The 23,104-nt window shown below is 41.1% G+C and overlaps 1 protein-coding gene across 1 annotated transcript in view; it reads left to right on the forward strand.

Moving 5' to 3' along the window:
* CHRM2 (cholinergic receptor muscarinic 2) overlaps positions 1 to 23,104 on the forward strand; it is a 142,639-nt gene that overhangs the window by 46,283 nt on the left and 73,252 nt on the right. The gene's annotated exons all lie outside the window — the stretch shown is intronic.

Here is a 23,104-nt window from a genome sequence, read left to right on the forward strand (position 1 = left end):
CCATCGCTGCTGAGCCATCTTGGCTTCCGTATCCAAATTCTTATTATTGGGAGCTATGTCAGCATACAATTAAATCTGCTCTGCCTTCATTAGTATCTCAGGTTGAGAAATAGCTGCATTACATTAAAGTCGAATTTTATCTCAGAAAAAAGAATAAATGAAAATAACACATCTTACTAGCCTTTTGTTTATGTCACTTTCTCTGTTTTCTAATCCACGTTTTAAAGACTATATGATATTCTCTACAGAGAGGACTTCACCCTTTCACTGGTCTGCCTTGGATTTCACTGAAGTTTGGTTTTTAAAGTGTTTAAAGAACCTCATCTTAAGTATAAGGTGCCCCCGTGATATGGATTCTGAGGACCATATTACTTAGCTCAGTTGAAGATTTATTTTATGCCTCTTCTCTTTCTGTTCTTTTCTTTGAGTGGGTATTACTACATTTTCAGTTCTCACAACATGTTTTTTTTCATATCTTTCTATTTTTTCTTCTCTATGCACATTTCACTTTAATCTTTTTCTCACATTTTTCCTTTTTATTTACTTATATCCTTTCTCCTTATGTGTTCATGTTTTAAGACTTTTCTGTATTTTTAGTAGTACAGTGCATAATGTACCTGTGTTTTTTAAAACAACCACTGAAAATACTATTTACTATATTATATGAAGATCTTCATATAAAGAAACAAAAGCTAAATTCCTATCACGATTCAGGATTAAGGGAAATTGCAAATTAATTGTATTGTGTCTTTCTCTCTCTCTCAGTAGATGTATGTGAATATAGTTCTTCAGCTATTAGGAAGCTCAAATTTAGAGCCTATTTTGATTTCCACTGTAGAAGTTTTCTTTGTAGATATTTCTTATGTATCAACTTCTCCCTCTTACTTTTTTATGATTCCCATTCCTTTAATCCTTGTATTGATGGCTCTAGAACATGCTTTTAGTTTATTATAACATGTTACTAAGTCCTTTTCAGAATAGTTATATTACGGATTTAAAAAGAAGGCATGATACCTTCCACATACAACTCAATCACATTCACTATTTTTATTTTTCCTTATTTTTCTTTGCTCTACTCTGCAAAGAATTTTTTTTTAGGCTTGTACACCTAGTATCTGCCTGTCTTCCTTTCTTTACATCCCTTTTATCCTCTCTTCCCTCCTTGAAAGTTCAAATCTTTTCTCTGTTCAAAATTAGTCAGCATATACTTGATTTTCTTATCTTTTCCCATGATCTGACATGGGGAAATAATGTGTGAATAATATACTTTGTATCTCTTCACCTCCTATCGGTTCATAATGTGAGAAGGTGTTACTGCTTCCCCCATCGAAAGGAAAGGCTGACTGCTGGCTGAGCACAGGCTCGAAATCATGAAGGGGTCCAGACAGATCGGTTGGTTATGTCTTCTGTGCTTCCATTCTGTGTTACTAAACCCCCAGAGCTGTTCTGTACACATTTACTACCTTTCTCAGGCATGAGTGGTGGAGTGCTGATAGCCTTGACCAACACTAACTACAATCTTAAGCAAAGACCCCAATCCATGAATCAATGTCATGATTTTTCCTAGAAATATAGAACCAGTTTAGAAAAAGCTGTGATGTAGGATTTTTTTTTAAATTACAACCCCATACTCTGGCTTCTCTTCAAAACACACAAATCTTTCGCCTTTTAAAATTACAACCCATCTTTCTATTTAGAGCCTTTCTCCCTTCATAATAACTAAGTTAGCTGATAAGATCAGGGTTGTTAGCCTTAGGGAGTAGCAGGTGATACCCAGCCTAAAAAACCTGGTGGAGGTGGAGTCACATTGGACATGGATATTTTGGGTGGTTTTCCTGGGGCCTTAAACATGCACCTAATCTGCCTAATGGACAATCCCATCATGGAGCAGAGGAAGTCAACTTGAAAATTTCCACAAGTAGACCTATAATATATAAGGTCTTTCTTTTAGAATAACTGTGATTCCTGCTGAGAAAAAAGCAGGGGAATGAATGAAGGGAGCAGGAAATAGAAAGATCCCACATGTGACGTGGAACAAAATGTCCAGTCTCTTCAACCAGGTTACAAACCACTGGAGCTGGGCACCGCTCACCTGCAAGTTCTGTGTCCTTCAGCGCCTAGGCAGGGTTTGCCGAGCGAGTAACTTAGATAACAGTCACTAACACCCAGGAGGGGCCGAAAGTCCAAATTCACCACTTCGCTTCACGCATCAGGCCTTCTGCATGACATACAGATATTGGATGAAATGCTTACCGATACATTACCAGCTGCTAACAACTAGTGTTTTGTTTTATTCTTTTTAATATTATTGTAAAATAGTAAAAACTTGGACGATTGAGTTTTTTTAAAGATTATATTTATTTATTTTAGACAGAGGGGAAGGGAGGGTGAAAGAGAGGGAGAGAAACATCCATGTGTGGTTGCCTCTCGTGCGTCCCCTACTGGCGACCTGACCTGGGCAGTAACCCTGGCATGTGCCCTGACTGGGAATGGAACCCGTGACCCATGGATTCGCAGGCTGGTGCTCAATCCACTGAGCCACGCCAGCCAAGGTGGATGATTGAGCTTTAAGTTTATACTGAAATTCTAAGGTTTGCATGCTACCTTTTAGGATTCATACCCCCACGTCCATTTGTCTCACTGTTGCCCTCCTCAAACTTGCATGCTCGTGAAGTGGGCTGGACAGTCACTTGAGGAAAATGTTCCCCTGAAGTGACACTTTTGACGTGGTCAACAGGACTGTGGATTCTCAAGGCTGGTGTCAGAGGGAAACTCCCAGCAGCTCAGTGATATATCTCCCTGTGGGGCCCTTACGACCCTGCGCTTCCTTCCTGCCAGTGCGAAACTCGCAACGGAAAGCAGGTGCCCTGGGATAAGTATCCCAGGCAACAGTTGCAGCCCACTTCGTTGATGCTCGCTCTCTATGATGGATAGTTTTTATTGCTCGTTCCCCTTGGGTGGGGAGAACCACATGCTGAGGTCCTCTAATATCATTGCACAATGAGGTATGAATACGAGAAAATTATGCTGAATGCCTTCCTAACAAAGTGGAGCTCTGGGGGTATCTGGAGAAATAGCTATTACTAATGGTTTGCATGCTTTTCCCAGGCAATGCACATTTGTAACTTGTGTGTAGCTAGCTATTTCTAAAGTGCAATGTAACAGAAAACAATTGGCCATTTCCTCTATATTATGCTGAGTGCACAACCTTTTGAAGAACCCCTAGCACAAGTCACAACAGTTTATTTGGCCTGTTCTCTGTTCAAAGCACTGTGTGAAAACAATAATTTGTCCAGCATTATGGGGGGGAAAAGCATGTTTCTGTAACTGAATTTCCAAACAATGGTAGTATACTCTGCTAACTTCAAAATTTTGAAATCAGATTATATTAGGATCAAGATGCTTTTATTAAAACTTGCAATTGGCTAGAAGTACTTCTTTAAATGTTTACATTCCCACATATTCTAAGGCTCTAATGGATGCGGTTATCCTAATTAAAAATCATTACTAGAAATATCAAGTAGTAGTAAAGAGATTATTTCAAACCTTGCATTTATATTTATAACGAAGTTGGTGTGCTCTAACGTGTAAATCCAGTCAAGCATCCTCCTGCTTAGAACCCTTCAGCAACCTCCATCCCCTGTAGAATAAGTCCATATTCTAGGAAGTGCTTCCAAGTCATGTCTCTTCTTACCTGCCCAGTTTGTTATCTCTCTCTCCTCTCCCTTAACTCTGTACCCTTATGGAACTATCCACAGTCCCCCTCCTGGGCCACAGTGACACACAGCCCTGCGCCTGACGCTCCACTTTGCCCGAAAGCTCTCTCTCTATTTCTGGTTGGACTAAGTGTTCCCTGACCCGTACTCCACTCCCATTCTCACAACTTGTTCCTTCCAGGACCATTCTGTCCCACATACATTCCCATCACAGTTATCATCAATGTTTGGATTGCTTATTTGTCTAGTCCACTCACGAGTGTTCCTTAATAACTGTTTTGTTTAATTTTTTTATTATTAACACTATTATAGATGACCGCAATACCCCTAAGCCTTTGCCCATCCCCACCCGGACCCCACCCCCATTTCCCTGGCCTTCCCCATGCTATCATCCATGCCCACGGGTTGTGCATACACATTCTTTAGCTAATCCCTTCACCTTCTTTCATCCAGTGCTCCCAACCCTCTCCTCTGACATTCGTCAGTCTGCCCCACGCCTCCATGCCTCTGGTTGTATTTTGTTTATTAATAACTAGGTTTTCTAATGCTTCCTACATACTTACTGGCCAGTAAATGCAATGCAGAGAAGCGCCTGGCGGTTCAGAGACACGTGGGACCCTTTCCTGTAACTAAATGACCTCAGCTCTTCTGATAACTGTGCATTTTGTGACTGATTTTTAGGTTCTCTTTTCATCCCTTCCCACTGAATCAGGCCCTTGTCCTTTGCTGCTGTCAATGTGCACTCTTAGCTAAGCAGCTGTGTCCCCTTAGCTAAGGCACTGAAACCTTCTGCACCTCAGTTCCTTTTATAGTTATTAGTGAGATAAATTGGGGGCGCGTGACTAAGTGATGACATGGTTGACCACCGATGGTGCACGTGACTCAGACTTTGAATGTGACCTCCTATCTATTTCCAGAGCTTGCCAAGATCATATATTCATCACGATGAGGAGTGGAGCTCATCAACTGCACACTAAATTCACACTGACCGCATCCGGGAGGCTCAGCAGAGTTTCCAGACTTCAGCTTCCATCGGTTCTGGGGGAAGTGTTAAGGTGCCTTTTGCCCTTATACACTAGGATGCACTCCCTTCATACCCTAACCACTAAGCATGTACAAACTAGATTTGCATATTAATCGTTTGAGGAGGAAAATTACAGTCACCTTGAATCCACCACACCTTACATGCCTAGCACATCTTCTTGAAGCCCACGCCGGACCTCCCTTCCTGACTCAGCTGTCCCCGTAATCAAACCCGTGACTCTGTGCTTCCTCCCTGTCGACACCAATGCCTACCAACTTGCCACCATGCCCTCCACACTCCTCATTTCTGTCCTGAACCATTTTTATTTCCCTCAGCTCACAGCTCCTTCCCTGAATACCTCCCGATCTAACCTGGCACCTTACTATCCCTTGAGGGCACCGCTTTCGTACAGGCATCTCCGATGAAGGATGCCTGCTTCTTCACAGCCCAAGGACCTCAGGGTCTAGGTGTGGATATTGAAATCCTCCAATCTCCCGACAAAGGATTCCAGGATGAGCCTGCTCTCCTGTGGCTCAGGCTGCTGCTACGCCACCCCTCCACCTTTTCATTTCTCTTACCTACCAACCTTGAGGGTACCCGGTCTCCTCCACGGAAGCTTCGGCAGTAGGCCCACACTCCTTACGCTCCGCTTCAAGTCTTCTGGTCCACCTGGATGGCTTTCATGTCCCCTCATCTACTAACTTATTTTCCCAGTCCCTTCAAAATGAAACTCACCTCCACCCATTTTAGTTACCCAAACCCAGAGCTTCATCTGGAAAACTCCACTACCTCTCAAAATCCTAGATTCAAACCTTCCACTCTCTGTCTACAACTTCCTCTCTTTACGCCTCTCTTTTGCCAATTACAAGCACTCCTCCACAGAAAGCCTTCAGCAACGCTGCGTCTCTAAGCTAACGGCATTGTCAGCTTCCTTCTCTCTTCACTTCTTTCTCTAACTCCTTTACATCCCACAACCCAGCACTTCAATGCTCTAGTTATTAATTCAAATTAGTCACACCTGTGCAGAAAATCTCCTTTCCTAAAAAGAAAAATAATCAAATCTGCCTTCTCTGGTGCTATCTCCTGCCCCCCCCTCCCGAGTGGTGCTGTAGAAATGTCCCTTCCATGAAGATGGGGACCCTACAAAGTCAGGTGTCCAGGCTCACGTGGGTCCTGGGAGATGCTCAGGGTCTTGTGTCCGTGGTCAGTGCTATCTGTCCTATCATCGCCTCATCTCACTTGCTCAGGCAGAAACTCGGGTATCACCTTTGACTCTTTGCTTTCTTTCGTGAAGCACATCTCATCAATCAGAAACCCTGTGAACTAAGCACAATTTTACTTCTCAATTATATCTGCATTTGCACTGCCAGGACCACACTTTAGTTTCACATCATATTTTCTCTAGATTATGGCAAGAACATTTTTTTTTTTACCAGGTTACCTGTTCTTCTCCACAGAGTAACTAGTGTGATCAGTTGACAATTAAAAATCCATCCCCTGGTTTAAAGATGTTCTTTTGGTACTTCTTAGAAAAAATCCAAAGTCTCTTATAGAACATTGAACATTCTGTGGGATATTCTTATTCTCCCAGTTTATGTTTTTTCACCCTTTCTACATCTCCCCACTTTTCATCTACAGCTTCTTCACACGCCTGCCCTGGAACTCTGCAGTGATCAAGTTCAGCTTCTCTCGGTATCCTGGCTTCTCGTCATTACTCCTTTTGACAGGCTGGGATAATGGCAATTTATCTTTCAGTTGTTGAATTTGATGTTATTTCTCTGGAATGCAATCCTTGACTCTTTCCTTGGCATCTGAGATAAATTAGTTTTACTGGCACTCAGATTTTATTACCAAAGATCCTATATGTTGAATTATTTCTTTTTCCTTGCATTTTTATGCTGACATACAGCTTGACAGGAGACCTTTGTTTTTTTCAGAGAAAAATGCACTTTACAAAGAGATCAGAGAAACTGACTCTCATATCCGTGCCCAGTCCTGAGCTTTCGATATGTGCTGACTTCAGATTCTAATAGGATGTACATATTTACACTGTTATGAGCAACTGATTAAATGAACTATCACATGTTAAATGCCTGGGAAATATTAAGCCTCAAATAAACTTTAATTGCAATGTCATTTTGTAAGGTTTAGTCTTGCAGAGGGTTTTTAAGTCATTATTGCAAAGCTGACCAGATTTTATCTAAGATGCATCCTTTCACTGATCTGCCCACACGTCAGGCAGCCACAGGGAAAATACTAATGCTTCTTATAAACACAGAGCTCACGAATGATAAAACATCAGTAATAATAATAATAACACTCAAGCAAGTTACTATTTTCTTCTACTCTGATCAGTAAAGATGGGAAATTTTCAAGCCGGATTTTGAACTGTAGTGACCACACCAGGCACAGCATGGACTGTGTAAGCTCCGCACACTGTCCTGGGAACGTTCTCTTTGCTTTGGCTACACGGACGGAATGAGTTTCCTTCTCAATCAAGCAATTGATGAGTTGTTTCAATCTAACCTGCTGTTTAACCACATTCAGCCAAAGTTAAGCAGTGAGAGATGAGTGGCTGGGAAAAAACTGGTCGTGAACATAGACCTAGCACAGAGACTTTCATTGCATGACGGAACTCTCAGAGCTACCTGGTAAGACCTATGAGACATTATCTCAAAGAGCATATACCACGGACCCTAACGATATTTTCGCCAGTGTTGCAAATGCCTTTTACATGTTGGGATCAGTTACAATAACATCCCAGCTTGATTAATGGCATCAACACAAATAGTTACGTTGGCGGACTCTCTACACCATATGGAGATTCCCTCTGCCAGCTGTGACCTGCAGCTATTCACATCATGCTCGACACCTCCCATGTAGCTCCACCTTTGCCCCCTTTCCAGTCCAGACAGCACTAATTGTTATTTATGAAGCTCCTTTTTATGGAATGCCAAATTTTGGTTTTGATCGCTTTCATTCATTTGTTATGGTTCTACACTCTAGAGAAACACAGAGTATCTGAGAAAAAGTACTACTATTTCACTTACTCAGGATATACAGTAGAGCATAGGGAATATAGTCAATCGTACTGTAATGCCATATATAGTATGTGGTGGATACTTGAAATATTGGCGTGAGCACTGTGTAAAGTGTGGGATTGTGTCACCACTATGCTGTACCCCTGAGACTAATACAAAATAATATTGACTGTAAACGCTAATTGAAAAAGAAAATTTAAATTAAAATTTTTTCACTTATTTTTCCCCAAAGCTATCTTCTGTACTCGTACCTACTGTGTCATAGTTTTATTATAATCATTGATATAGTCATCCATTCAGCAAGCGTCGATCAAGTTTTACTAAATATAGGATATTGTGTGTGGTGCTGTAAGTGATAGGATGGTGCGTAAGACGTGATCCCTGCTTCCTTCACGTAGCTAATACACAGCAAGTTGTTGATGTCCCCCTTAAAATGTGGCAGGCCGAATGGCACATGATGCTCCCCCTGTGTTCTGAGCAATGAAGACTACCGTGGACTACTCCTCCTCATGGTCGGAACTCCACAGTCCTATTATGAGTCTAGGTCTATGTAACATTGGCATAGCTGTGTCAGCTGTTAGGGTTTCTGGTCAAATAGAAACTTGTTTTAATCTCAGCCAGCTGATCTAGGTGCCACTCACAGATTATGCCTAACTACTCAGGTGTTATTAGCCGCGTATTTCTTAGAGGGATAGAAGGCTCAGGAAGGTTGTATAACATTCTCCACATCACCGAACAATTAAGTGATAAGTAAGAGGAGGTTTAACCCTCCAATGAGTATGTTAGTGGATGACTCTTTTATTTTTTTTCCCCCAAAGTGAAACAATCTGAAAACTTCAAGAGTTCATTGCTGCTAGATCTGTAATAGAAAATGCGGCTGTTTTGAGAAAGAAGCTTTCACGACCCTCTAACATCTCCTAAGTACCGTTCACTCCCTGCACTGGTGGGATGATGGAAAGCCGATCACTCCCTGCGAAGACACTCAGGACTTTTTATCTGAGGCAGCTCTGGCTTCACTGTCTGGTCTCCTCGCTGTTGGCTCATTGCATCTCCCTTTCCGCCCCTGATTGCATGCCTGACATTCGCTATTTCATTCCTGTGACCTCAAACCTTTCCTGACTTCCTGGCAGATGTAGATACACCTGCTATTTGCCTCCCGGAGGAAGCTGACAGCAATCTTTCGATTCTGATTCCAGGCTTCGATCTGATTCTTCTAGCCTGTTCTTATCATGCAACTCAGACCTGTCTATTCGAGACTCATTTTGGAGCACCTACTATGTGTCAGGCAGGAATAGATCCCCGCTCATGGACAGCTCAGGTCATATGCACTTTGGTACCAGTATTTGGGGTGGAATATTGAGCAAAGCTATCTTGGCGTGGAAATTTTGTGCTCTCTGTCCCCTTACATCAGTCTATGACAGTCGGATCTCAGACTTTGTGCATTTGAGTCCTTCTAACCAGACATTAAGGTAAATACGTTAAATAAGGAGCCCCATTCTTACATGCCTCTTAAGTGAGGCAGTGGAGTTCCAATTGCTTACGAAAATTGTAGCGTGAACACATTTCTAAGGAGGTGATGGGAACGGATGGTATGAAAGCAATGAGCTATTCGTGGAAGAGAACTAAGTCCAAGCAGTCTGTTTCGTGTGTGTCTGTTCGCCCGCAGACTTCAGTCTGCGCTCTGCTGTGAGCCTCTAGGAACAAGACAGTTATCGCGTTTGCGAGGCCTCCTGATGGTGTTTCTGCTGCAGCTGTCAGATGGATGGAGACATAATTAATGACAGTCTATTTATACCCAGGGATAAACTTAGAAAACCAAGCCGTGCGGCCCAAACTAGCATACTCAGTGGGTCCCCGTGCTGCAGTTTCTACCATCCCCAATGACAACAATACACATTTTCTGTTTGCCTTAAAGTCACTAGCTGGTTCACACCTTTGGATATGTTAATATGTAACAGGAGTGCAGCTTCCGATGTCAGAAGGCCTGGATCGATTCCAGAGTATGATCTCGAGCAAGCTTACCCACGGCTTCACCAGTAGTATGAGAGTAATAAAGCATCCACTTTACAGTGTTGTCGTGAGGACTAAATAAACCATGCTGTCTTATGCTCTTGAAACAGTGCCTACAAACACAGTCAGCACTCAGACTTCGTTGTTGTTTTGATTCTCGCTGTTACTTTACTTATAGTGAAGACAGAGGAAAGCAGGGTGGGCAGAACGTGCTCTGGACCAGGAGCTAAAGCCCCTGGGTCACAATCTCAGGTGTACCTGCCACTAGCAAACTATGACTACATGGCCTTGGACAAGTCATTGTTGAGACTTCTTTTAGCACCCAGAGTTGCACCATCAGTTGATGGATCTGAGGCTTTAAAAGGGGAGGTACAGCTTTCAAAGGGGAGGTACATATCCCTGAGGAAATGATGTTCTTAAACACTCTTTATGGAAACATGAATGCCTAGAGGAAATACCACTTATGCCAAAATATACAAATTGTAGAGTAAATAACCCTACAATGCTGTACCTGTGGGCAACATTTCAAAATAGTTCTTTCACTCAAGTGGCAAACTGTGTGGGCTCCCTGTGGAAACAAGGTGGATAGAGTTCTGTTTCTCAGAGAAATCAAGTATACCCATTGTCGTTCGCACCCTTAGCAGAAATTTAAACCTAGGTGTCAGGGTGGAAGTTCTTCAATTCTGTGCAGAGAACTGGATCTTGCTTTCAGCTGATTACTCCTAGGAAGGAGGCTATAGACCTGCAAACAGACTTATAAGTTTGGGGGATTTCTCTGGCAGGCTGTCGTGGCTGGGGTACACAGGGTTGGCATTACTTTGAGGAGAAATCAGGCTTTACTCTTCATACCCCAGATCTTTCCCCAGGAACAGGAGTGTTTCTTGTTCTTGGTATTGCTGGACAGAACCCTGCACAAAGTGGATCGGGAAATGGGAAGGTGAATGTGCGAGAATAAGAAAATATTAGTCCAAAGAAGAAGGAGACGGGGCACGAGAGGAGGAGAAAGACAAAGGTGCTCCAAGTCGCTTTAATGGTCAAACCTGGGGTAACTTTCCAGCTTTCTGACTGTGACCTTGGGCAACTTGTTTAACCTCTCTGAGCCTCATGGCTCCCATGAATCGGTTGAGAAAATAATAATATTTTAATAGACAATAATAATATTTGAGTAGAAAGAAAGTAATGTGTTCTTTGTTTGTGACAGCATGGATGGACCTGGAAAGCATTATGCTAAGTGAAATAAGCCAGTGAGAGAAAGGCAAATACCATATGATTTCACTCATGTGTAGAATCTAATGAACAAAATGAACTATCAAGCAAAACAGAGACAGACCCATAGACTGAGAGCAGGTTGGCAGTTATCGCGGGAAGTAAGGGGACCTGGGGTGTGGGGGGATTGAGGGGAAAAAAGAAAAAGAGAAAAACTTATGATCATGGACAACAGTGAGGGGATTGCTGGGGGGAGGAGGTGGAGGTAAAGGGGGATAAATGGTGATGGAAGGAGACCTGACTTGGGGTGGTGAGCACATGGTACAATGTACAGATGATGTGTTGTGGGACTGTGCACCTGCAACCTGTGTAATTATGTTAACCACCATCACCCCATCAATTCAATGAAAATGCAAAAAAAAAAATCAAATACTGAAAAATGTTCCCCTAAAAAAAAAAATCAATGATTCTAAAATCTTGGCCCAATTTATCAGAATCTGCTGGAGTGCTTATTAAAAAAAATTGTATTTTAGTGGAAAAATTGCTGCAACCTGGATATGTCTGTAGTTTGGTGAAAAAAATAAAGTAAGTGAGATTTGTAAAGTACCTAGCAGGGAGAGACGGGAAAGTGGTAGACACTCCATAGCTTGGAGGGATTATTTTCTGAATGACAGTGGGAGGCTTGCACATGCTCTCCGATGTTGATCCTGGCGCCTGGTCACGTGCTCCATAATGCTTCAACACATCAGAAGAAACAATGTTTCTGATATTCACCCACTTTACTTGTATTCATTGTAAATAATGGAACTGATTGACTGAGTTAACAGTGTGGCTATTCCAGCTGCTCTTTCTCTCTAAACGAGATTAGTTGGTAAATATTCTGCAGAGAAGAATTCACTCATGATTTCAAGACTGTAAAGCAAAGGGGCTACAGCTAAACCATCGCTGACGAGGTTACATATTGAATCAGATGTTTTGTTTGAATGACTTCTGTTTCAGGGGTAAAGCATTTGACCTTTGAGAATGAGATTATGTAACTGGAAGTGGAAAGGGAAACAAAAATAGCACCTATCTCAAAGGGCTGTGGTGAGGACAAAACACAGATGTATGTGGATGTATTTCTTGAGGGTGTGAAGCTCAGTCAGTGTTAATATTGATTATCAGCTGTGTCTGATCCACAACCACAAGGAAAAGAGCTCTCCCTCCACCCAGATCCTTTTGTGTGCGTGAACACAGGAGGAGGGAAAAAAACACCTCTTTCTCCTTTATGAACTGGTTTTACTCCCAATACTTCTAACACCAGATACATGTAGGCTTTTTCCCCCATACCAACCAATCCTCCAACGCTCTGGATATCAATGCGTGTCCTGCAATTCCATTCAGTTCTGATACATAGTAACCACCCAGAGTTGGGGCAGACCCCACAGGATAAGGGCTCCGTCTCATAGGACTTTCCCCCACTTCTGATGCCAATCATAAGTCCTGGGCCTCCTGTACCTCTGACCAGCTGCCTATAAAGTGATTTGAGAGTCCACACCAATCACTAGTATCTTTTAGATCAACAAATATGGTTCTCAGTTAGTCATTTTGTCACTGAATGGAGGGTGTTCCCATGGCGCCTGCCTCGGGTTCAGTAATTTACTATGGCAACTCCTAGAGCTCAGGGAAACACTGTACTTACTGGTTTATTGCACAGTGTATTATAAAGGACACAAACAAAAAGTCAGATGAAGAGGTACCTAGGGCGGGAGCCAGGGGGTCCCAACCACAGGAGCTTCTATTCCTGAAGCGTTGAAGTGTGCCCCGCTCCCAGCGTGTGAGTGCATTCATCAACCCAGAAGCTCCCCAACCTCTGTCTTTTAGCATTTTTTGTTGTGTGTGTGTGTGTGTGTTTCATTACATAGTCATGATTACATGTTAACTTAACCCCCAGTCCCTCTCCTCTCCCTGGACGTTGGGGGTGGGGTTGAAATTTCCAAGCATCTAATCAACATCTGGGCTTCTGGGTACCAGCCAACTGCCCAAAGCTCTCTAGGGACCCGCCAAGAGTTGCCTCATTTGAACAAAAGATGCTCCTATTGCCTGTACCCTTTAGAAATTTCCAAGGTTTTTACAAGTCCTTATGCCATGAACCAGGGACAAATACCAAAATTATGTTTCTTGTTATGTAGCACAATAGCATATCTTTTCTCCAGGATTAATAGACAGAAGTATAGAACCTTTAGTGAATTTACATTTCCCCTTCCTACTTGTTCTGTGGAAACAGCTTCAAATATATTAATTGAATTAAGCCAAACTTCTTAATTTTTTCAGCTTAATTGAGATGAAAATCAAAACCACAATGAGATGTCACCTCAGACCTGGAGGAAGGGCTGTTGTCACAAAGACGAGAGATGGCAAGTGTTGGCAAGCACACAGGGAAGCCTCGCTCACTGCTGCTGGGAATGCAGTTGGTCCAGCCTCTATGGAAAACAGTGTGGAGGTTCTAAGCTTCTTTATTTTGAACCAAATCAAAAACTTTGAAACTCTTGGTCTCCAAAAGTGTAATAGTTTTTCTGAATAGAGCAAGAAGAAATGTGTATCTTGCCTCTCAGTTTTGGTAGACACACCTATTTATCTGAGAAAGAGGTTATACATTCTGATCCAACTCACTCATGTGTTTACTGCCAAAGCAAGGGAGCTGGGGCAGATAAAGATACATAGTAGCCACCGCTTCACCTCTACCAGGTTGCAGGATAGCCTCCTTCAAGGAGTTCAGGCCCTCAGAAAAAAAGAGATTTCTACTTCTGAACACTCCTGCTTTTTCTAGACCCTTCTTTTCCTCCCTCCTTTTTGCCACACTGAGTCTCAACCCTCCCAGGCAAGAGCTTTCAAGTGAAAGGGAGAAGATAACTTTGGGTTAATTGAACAAGGAATCCCTGAATCATAAAGAGAAGAAATTGTTTACACAGACAATGAAAGTGATTGTGGAACGAAGACCAGAGCAAATTATAGGAAGAGTGAAATATGTGGTATTTCAAACAATAGTGGAAAAATACATGTGTGTTTATTGAGCAAAACGGTTACTAATTAGAGAGATGTAAGGAACCTCCAAGCTAACAAAGACATAAACAGAATGAATAAAATATTTATCAAACCAGCAAAAATAGGAGAACAAAGAAGAAACCACAAAGGAAAATAAATCATCATATTAAATAAGAAGATTACTATCAAGTCTGTTAGCAATTACACTAAGTGTAAACGGGCTGAATTTTACATTAAATGACAGAGATGGCCAGATTGCATTTTAAAAAGAAGACTTAATATATATTATGTATGAGAGATAATTAGAGCAAAGAAATAAATGTAGATGATAAGGAATGGACACGAGTAGCAGTGATAATCTAGCTGAATTTAATTCTGTAAAAGTTTTTTTTTGTTCTTCTAAATTCAAAGGACTATAACCAAAGAGTATTGGGACTATAGATTTCTGAACTGTATGTTTTATATTTTGCACTGATATACTTATTCTTTCATTCAACAAATAAATAGTGACTCCTTCCATGCAGTGACAAAACAGCCTCTGGTGGCTCGTTGAGAATTCTATTTGTCAGTCAGAAGATACTTGTGATTGCTTTAGACTCTCAAATCGCTGCACTTGCCTCTTCGTCTACTACTCCGGCTGATAGGTGGAGCTGCAATTTATCTGTATGAGCTGATACGGTTTCTTATGTGGCATTTCTATTCTGTTCTTCTTTTGTACTAGCCATACCAGAAAATCTAATGTTAAATGTACGTGAAGTGTCTGAAATCCATTTTGAAGGGAAAAGGACATTATTAATTCAGTAATTAAAATTCCAGGTGATTTGCTAGTTGCTTCTATTTGTCATCTTTCACTGTAGGGCTATAATTTCCCTTTTCTATTAAAAAGGAATAAGAAATTTTCCTCTTGTGTCAGCAGTAGCGGTTTCAAAAGGATCATATTGTGCTTCAACTTCATCTGGGGTCTAGTTGGAAATGCAGATACTCAGGCCCTAAACCTACTGAAACACAATCTGCCTTTTAATGAGATTCACACCTGGTTGGTTGGCACCTGGTTAGAAACACTTCTTTAAGAGATCTTTTCAGTTGCTACATGAATTCCGCAATTAAAAATATCATTGTTTACTCAGTAGAAAATAATGACCAGGAAGGTTTTTTATCCCATATTCCCAGCTTGCTTTATCTGCAGGAGTCTTGGAATTTAATAGGTGTTCAGCCCCAGGAGTTATCCTAAGTTTTCTGGTACAATTCACTCTTTACTTACATTGCTAGGGCCACTTTAATTAATTCTTGGTTTTGATGGCTTAAATATGTGTGTGATTAATGTTTATAAACATCTTTAGAACCTATTTGGCAGTGAGTATAAGTAACAGAAAATAACTCAAGAATTTGTCATTTCTGATAAGAGAATTTATGTTGAGAAGTGATGACACGACAGCTTTCTGCTCAGTTGAAGCACATGGGGCACAAAGACAGAACGGGATTTCTGGTCCAGCAAACGCACAGCAGGAACAGCTGAAGCCCAGGGAGAGATAACGCACTAAGTATAGCAGTTAAGTGATAAAGATTTGGATTCCTAAAGTGGCAAACTCCAAGCATCAAAGCAGCGGGAGCAGCTTAAGGCAGCAAATGGACATGGTAAGAATCCCCTGGAGCTGTGAGGATGTGTTTGGGTACTGATAGGAGAGAGGAGGCCACAGTGAGGTGCCTCCTAAAGGGGCAGATCCTGACAATGGGGAACATTGACTGTAGATCATACAAAGCATCATATTGTACTAAGATGCCAAGTCCAAAGGTCTTTTGAAATTATTTCCTGGTTGCTCTGCAATGCCGTGCACTCCTAGGCACTCCTGCCTCTCCCCTCTGACTTTGAAAGCCTGATGTGCCCTGTCCAGAGTTGTCCCCTTGGCCTGATTCTTTGGCAGCTGCCCTTTTTTTCTTGACCACTTAGATGCCTTGCTTCGATGTTCACTTCCGGCGAAGTGATTGAAAAACATATTTTGAGTCCAGATGTCTATATCCCAAAACAGAATATCCTGAATACACCTCAAACTCACCAGGCTGATCAGAACGACACAGAAAACAAACTTACAGTGCTTAGCCCTGTGGACAAGACTTGCAAATTGTGTTGTGTAGCATCACAGAGTTTTACTAAGGTTGCCTGGGAGCTCCCACAGAGAACGAGGGGACCGAGCTGCTGAGAGTTTTGGAGGTGCTTTCTTTTTCATCAATTTTATTTATTGGTAATCTATATAGGTTGTTTTGGTAAAAGAATAATAATGAGTTGCTTTAAAATTGACGTTATTGACATTATAGAAATAAAAAGGGCTATGAAGGAGCACTCTAAACAATTATATGTTAGTATGTTAGATATGAAAGATAAAAAGGACAAAGTCCTAGAAACACACAAACTAATGAAACTGACTGAAAAAGAAATATAAATTTTGAATAGACATCCTGTATAACAAGTAGAGAGACTGAGCTCGTCATTTTAAAACTCCCCAGAGAGAGAGAAAATCCAGCCCCAGACAGCCTCAGTATTACCCCAACACTGAAACCAGACAAACACATCACGAGAAAAAGATAGACCGATGTCTCCTATAAAAATATACATCAAAATTCTTCACCAAATACTAACAATGGGATCGAACAACATGTAAAGATGATCACACATAACAATCAAGTGAGATGTGAGACTGGACTCGGAATTAGCAGATTAATGTTAACATCTGAAAAACCAGTGTAGGTAATATGCCTTATCAAAGTGATAAAATAACACACAAAAAAGCCTGCTAATCTCGTTAACCAAAAGTCCATTTGACAAAGTCCAACAGGACTTCAAGATTAAAAACCAACAACAACAACAAAACCCAACACTTAACAAAGTGGAATACAAGGGAATGTCCTCAAGCTGATAAAAGGCATCTCCGAGAAAAACACAGGTAACATCAAATTTAATTGGGAAAGACAGAATGTTTTCCCCTAAGATCAGGAACAAGACAATGATGTCCAGTTCTATCCATGGGAAGTTTTGGCAAGGGCAATTAGGCAAGGGGGAAGGGGGTATTCAACTATCAAAGAAGAAGGAAAATTATCTCTATTTAGAAATGACATGACCCTTATATAGAAAAGCCTAAGGAACCCAGTTAACAACTATTGAATGTACTCATCGACTTCAGCCAGGCGTCAGAGTACAACATTGATGCACACAAAACTGTAGTTCTCTACCCTGGCAAAGAAAAACCCGGGGTGAAATTCAGCAAATAATCCATTCACAATAACATCCAGCATAGTAAGACACCGCAAAATCAATTCAACAAAAGTGCAAAATTTGGACGATGAAAACTAGAAGACACAGTTGAAAAATGAAAGAAGACCTAAATAAATAAAATAAGCCAAGTTCATGCACCAGAAGCCTGAAATTCTTCACATGACAGCACTCCTGAAATTGATCTACAGATTCAACATGCTCTCTATCAACGTTCCTGATGTGTTTTTACAGAAAATAACAAGGCAATCCTAACATTTATATGGAAATGCAAGGAGACCTACAATAGCCAAATAATATTGAAAAAGAAAATCGAAGCGGAAGGGCTCACTCTCTCCAATTTCAGAATCTGCTAGAAAGCTAAGCAACCACTACAGCCTGGTGCTGGCATTAGGACAGACCCACAGAGCAATGGGAATGCGTCTGTACAAACTCACTTTGGGTTAGAGAGCAGTTTCTTACATGTAACACACACGATCCACTTTACCACTTTCTCAAGCCCCAAGCTTCGTCTCTGTTATCCCACTATACTTAAGTTCTATAGTCTAAAGTTGGGAAATGTCTTGTGTTCAGACGCCCAGCCTCCCTAACACAGTGGTTTTCAATGTTGCCTGCACATTGGAATCACTGGCCCGGGGCGTGGGGACCATGTCGGGGAAGTGGGGGAGCGAGTGGGGCTTCAGAAAAATACTCCTTGGGCCTCACACTCAGAGCTTCTGATTTCGTTGGTATGGGGTGCAGCCTAAGCACCTAAAGATTTTGAAAATTTTACAGGTAGTTTTAATATGCAGTCAAGTTTAAGAAAGTTACCCTAAGTGAATAATGAATTCCTTATAACTAAGACTTGCTTTATGATAGCTCCAGCACTTAGTATAATACCTAAATTTAAAAAAAATTAGTGTCTATAATTACTGAGCAAGCCCTCTTTTACTATAAGTCTTTATCTTATGTTATCCTGTATTCATTTTTTTTAAGATCTTATTTATTTACTTTTAGAGAGAGGGGAAGGGAGGGATAAAAAGAGGGAGAGAAACAGCAATGCCTGAGAGATATATCGATCAGTTGCCTCTTGCACACCCGCAGCCAGGGACCTGGCCCGCGACCCAGGCATGTGCCCTGATCGGGAATCTCACTGGCAACCTTTCAGTTCCCAGGCCAGCGCTCAATCCATTGAGCCACACCAGTCAGGGCCCATATTCATTTCTTAAAGAAATAAACACAATCCGACTTAAAGTTGAAAAGAGTTGTGTCGACATAAAAGTAAAGTCAATGTTTGGCCCTGTATTACTCTCCTGGGTCCATTCCTAGGAAGAACTGGAGAGCCACTGTGTGTCAACACTGGAGACACCCCTTACAGGCGTCAACCGCGATTCAGCCAGAGACACCATCACCATTCCTGGGCACAACTGGCGGAGTGGCTATGCGTGATTCTCTACACTGTTTCCCCTGTGCTGTGCAACTTAGAAATAAGATCCCACAAGAAATAGCACCCGTCTTTAAAGAACTTGCAGTTCAGTAAAAGAGATAGAACTCAATGAGCCAGGTATCTGGGGACAGTGTATTTCAGAAATGATGTACTTCATGCGGGAAATGTTTTCTTTAGTATCAGGAATGAAACCAGAAGCCCACCGTAATCACAGTTATTTGACAATGCCTGGAGGTCTTGACCAGCATATTGAACAAGAAAACCAAAATTAGGAGAGTAAGGTTTAGAAAGGAGTAAGTAAAACTGTCATTATAACACAAATAAGGTGATTTCTTTACATAGAAAAACCAATACGACACCCAAATAAACTATTGGAAATAATGCAATCATTTTTAGTAAGATGGCTGAGGAAAAGATTAATACACAAACAAGAAATTGCTGTTCTATGCTCCAGCAACAAATAAATTGAAAATATAATTGCAAAGTGGATATTACTTACTAGCATATCAGAAATTACCAAAAATCTAGAAATAATTATAAGAAATAATTTCAAGACACAAGTCAGATAAATCAATCATAAAACTGTAAGAGGCATTAAAATAAATGAAGATTAGATTTCTATTTCAGGTAGGGAGAAAATATTTTCAAGGTATCAATTCTCCCTTAGCTGTGCTTTCCATTCAGTGAAATTCTAATTAGAATCTCTAGTAGGAATTTTCATGCAACTTTATAAGCAAGTTCTAAAACTTCTATGAAGGAATAAAGAGCTGGGGAAACTAAAGATTTCTGCTTTACCAGATATTAAGACTTATGAATTTATATTAAGGCACTATACTTCTTTGCAAGGATACACGTAAACACATTGGCCAAAAGAATAAAACAGAGGCCTCAGAAACAGACCTGTGTGTTCATGGAAAACTGTTCTCTTATAGATGGCATGCGATATTAGTTACAAAAGACGTCGGGTAAGCCAGGGGTTAAACCAGGAACTAGAATGGGGGTGTGTACACGGTAGCCCTGATGTGAACAGTAGATTAGATGATAATTTGAAATCCAGCTGGATTTGATTAAACTAGTGGGTAATATCGGGCAACGGAAAACCTAATGGTGAGATGTAAACAAGTACAATATAAAGAGGAAACTCAGCTACAGGGACCAAGATCAATATATTGACTCTCTCTTGAACTCGGAGTCATCCTCTCAGGGAGCAGCTGTGCCCATTGAGTCTGAAGTCCTTTTGGGAGCTTTTCCAGAACATGCTGGTTGCCAAGATCACCCTACCCTGCAATTCTCTTACGTTGATCAGCTTCGGTTTCATTGGAGGCAGGGAGTTATCTGGAAGCTCATAGCAGCGATTGCTATTTGTATCAAAAAGGAGCGCTACACCTTTACGATGGGCTCAGGAATTCACGTGCGTGTTCATATTCTTGGAGAATATGAGAGACTTGGCTGGATTAGGACAGGGCATAGCTCATTTCCTCCTTACCCCAACATCAGTCCTCTGGAACCTGCCTTTCCTGAGAAAACACAAAGGGCCTAACCCAAGCCAGCGCTTCCACCTTTAACCCTCAATGATATTTACATGAAAAATACCCTAGGGTTGGGTTGTTCCTTCTGTCACTGCCATACCGGTGACACCCCCACCTCTACCACTGGGAGGGGCATGTATATTGCATCTTTGTACAGGTGACTCATTCTGAACTCTTGACAAAAAAATACTGTTTTCAAGATTCCAAACTGGGTTTGGGTTGGGTGAGGATTCTTCATCACCAGCCTAGCCCCGTGGTACAAATGATTGACTAATATACCAACATGTGTGAAGTGATATCCCTTTCCAATGGCGGGCATACCCCCAAGGTCAGTTAAGTGATTAAACATTGTTGTTGATGAACTGAACGGTGTCCTTGCCCATGACACACTTTGGATGAAGTTAGGTATGTATTCACATGGAGACAACTAAAGAAAAGAGGGACTATTTTAAATGCCACTCGATCTCTGGATTTCTCATAGTCAGGAACAAAGGTGGAAGCTACAAATGTTACACCACCTTGTGCTGTGGCTGGATGTAATAGGTGGTCAATAGGCACCTACTGATAGGTTTGTTGAATGTTAATGTAGAAATTACTTAAAAATGAATGACGTAATCTAAACAATAACAACCATCACAGAGTACAGATCAGTCATAGCTAAATCATTTAAGAGCCTTTTTTCTCTCTCTGAGTATTGTGTATACATCAAAATGAGCTGAAGTAATACAGAAAACCTTAAGTGTGTAATTATTATTCTCTTTGTTTTTATGCATTTTCTACATTGTCCACAGGTACCGTGTGCTACCTTGTAATCAGGGTCAAAATCAGCTGCAACATTTTTATATAGGTTTTAATAGTACATTGAGCATTTTCTCTCACGTTTCCTCTTTATGTCTCTACTTGCTTGTATTATAAGTCAAAAGGCTCTCAATCAAGGAGTCTGGATGACTGGATACTTTGTGTAACTCTCTCTTATAATCTATTTCAAACAAATCAAGGTCACACATGCCTTCAAGTCCTGAGATCACATCACTTCGAGCAGACCAGTCAACAGCAGAAGGGTTTCTTATGCGCCCAGTGATTTAAACTAGGAGTACATCGCGGTCCGTTACATTCTGAATACTAACTAATATACTTCAGCCTTTCTGTCCGGCCCAAAGACACAGGTTTTGACTGGAAGGCAAATAGGTAGATTTTGGTATGTTTTTTTCTGATTTATTCAGTGATCTGAAGAATGATGAGTTTTCAGTGGCCGCATAAATGGAATTACCATTCTCGTGGACTCAGACCTACGGGCTCAGGATGGTGAGAATGACTTTACAGTTAGGGCGAATTTGGGCTCTTATAAAAATTTCTTTTTTTCCCCTTTAACTCCTATATGTGAAAAAAAAGTCAAACTGAATATAAAAATTAACTTCACAGTTTAGTGAAACTAATGTTTTCTCAATGATTTTTTTTAAATGTCAGTAATTTTTCTAAGAACTCTCTTGCCTGCAGATTCACTATATTATAGTACATTCACTCCTGGGTCACTCTTTTTATTTAATAAGCTAAAAATAAGAGGCAACGTGCTGGCTGATTGCATGGGCCTCCGGGTCCCCGGGTAGAGAGCCTGAGCAGTTTGAATTGACATTTGTGTCCTTGTCAACAACCGCTTGCCACAGCCATTGCTGTTAAACACAACATCTGGTTGAGTCTAATTAGGTTTTCAAGTAAGTTGATGAGAAAATGAGCCTTATGCACTTATCCAAATGGAGAAGCATGGAGAAGTTTCTTTTGATTGATGTAAATATATGAGTTGAGTTAAAAAAATAGAGAATTGGGTCTTGAAATCACACTTCTGGTAGCACACATGGCCCTTACATATTACTTAGGAAGGGAGAGAGAGTCAAGTTGTCTTTCATCGGGAAATACATGGTCAATAACGGCATTTCTTGCATGAAGCGCAATGGGCGAGGGGCCCCTGTGGTTGTTTTTTTAATTGAGCATTTGTCCCAGAAGTAAAGAGAAATGGAGTGTGAGGGTTTTGCAATGGTGTGTGCAACAGCATCAGCGTTGTGATGGGCGGAGCTATGAGTGCACCTGGACCCCTGGGCTCCACTCTTGATGAGAGGGGACTGGAAGGCGCTTTGGGAGAGGGGAAATGGTTTGCTAGGTGGAGCGGAGTTAGGTGACCTAGGCCTTGCTTCCTCTTCTTGTCAAGATCTGAATGCTACCTCTGCACATTATTCTGGAATAGTCCATTGCTCGGAAGGTTGCTTCTCCCTCAGAGTAACCATGTTATTGGGCCTTTGGCTAATGCCTGAGAAACTTTTAAAGAAGAACACTTGTGAAGCAGTTTAATGTTTAAATAATCCCAATTCCAGGAGGCAGGGTCACTAGAGACAATAATTTTAGTTTAGGGACACTTCTTTGTTGATCTCTTTTCACACTCCTAATTTTGCCCCCACTTAACCACTGCCAACATCAACCTACTCTTTCCCTCTAAGAGAAATAGTTTTGTTTCCTTTTAGAAAAAAAAAATGTCCATTTCATCTCCTTTTATGGGTTTACACAGGTGTGGAGTCTGTTCAACTTATGATTTCAGGGTTTTACTGGTTTTGATGAAAATAGCATGTACTCGAGTTACACAAACTTGCGCTCAAGTTCAAGTTGTGCCCATTTCAAGTTCTGTACCTTTGGAAGATCAACCACTTGAGCTTCATTTTTAAAAAATCTGTAAAGTAAGAATAATATCTCTTCTACCTAACTAATGGTTTTGTTGTGAAGATTAAATGAGAAATAAATATACCAAACAACTTTTATATGTTAGCAAGATGTAAATGGTATTATGTTTTCCTTTTTAAAGTAAAATGTGATTGAA

The sequence above is a fragment of the Desmodus rotundus genome, chromosome 6, assembly GCF_022682495.2.
Source record: "Desmodus rotundus isolate HL8 chromosome 6, HLdesRot8A.1, whole genome shotgun sequence".
Classification (NCBI taxonomy): domain Eukaryota; kingdom Metazoa; phylum Chordata; class Mammalia; order Chiroptera; family Phyllostomidae; genus Desmodus; species Desmodus rotundus.